The sequence below is a fragment of the Equus przewalskii genome, chromosome 27, assembly GCF_037783145.1.
Source record: "Equus przewalskii isolate Varuska chromosome 27, EquPr2, whole genome shotgun sequence".
Taxonomy (NCBI): domain Eukaryota; kingdom Metazoa; phylum Chordata; class Mammalia; order Perissodactyla; family Equidae; genus Equus; species Equus przewalskii.
The window spans coordinates 2,592,672-2,593,492 of NC_091857.1; the positions used below are offsets into that span (position 1 = coordinate 2,592,672).

The following is an 821-nucleotide window of genomic DNA, read 5'->3' on the forward strand; positions in this document are numbered from 1 at the left end:
TGCTAATAAGCACAGTGGGATTCAGAGGTTAATTGATTTTAAGGATGACATCCAGCTAGGAGCTAGCAGATGTGCGACCCGAACAAGGATCTTATGACTCTTAATCCACTGTTTTTCCCCGAGATCACCATTTACTATGGAGTTCGATTTCTTATTTACACTTAGAATCAGAAGATGTGTGTGGGTTGTGCAAGTTGTGTATTGCATGGTGAGCTATGTATGGTCCCCTCACACCGGGCAGCAAGTAGCTTGAGCAACACTGGCAGTGGCTGTGATGGAAATAGCACTCTACATTGGCTGTAACTTCAAACAACCTCAGAAACATGGAGGGAGAAGAGCTAAAGCCAATTTGTCAACACATCAGGGATAATTATCATCTCTCCAAATAATTAAAAAGAAAAATTAGATCTTCCAAATACTAATGATTATTTGTTAAATCTAAAATTCTGCAGGTTTTCTTTCTGATATAGTATTTTACATCTATTTTTCATTTTTTGGAAGCATTTCTCTTAATTTGCTTTATCCTTAATTCATGTTTACTCACTTAAACGCTCCATTCCCCAAGGAAAATTCTAAGTTTCCACCCTATCTTCTTCCAGCAGGTTCTTGGGCCCCTCCTTCCTTTCGCTTTTAAACACTACTGGCCATTAGTCACCCAATCAACCAATGGTGGTGGCCTTTCCTGGAAACTGTTCTCATACTGACTTTTGTCCCCTCAGTGTCACTTCTGCTCTCCGTTCCTGATTTACCACATTGTCTTTTCGTTTTAACCCTAATTCTCAACTTATTTTTCTCCATCATTTAAATCTGAGAATGCTCAC

At 39.2% G+C, this 821-nt stretch overlaps 1 protein-coding gene across 8 annotated transcripts in view; it reads right to left on the reverse strand.

Moving 5' to 3' along the window:
- Nucleotides 1–821, reverse strand: part of HTR1F (5-hydroxytryptamine receptor 1F) — a 150,348-nt gene that overhangs the window by 117,210 nt on the left and 32,317 nt on the right. The window lies entirely within an intron of this gene.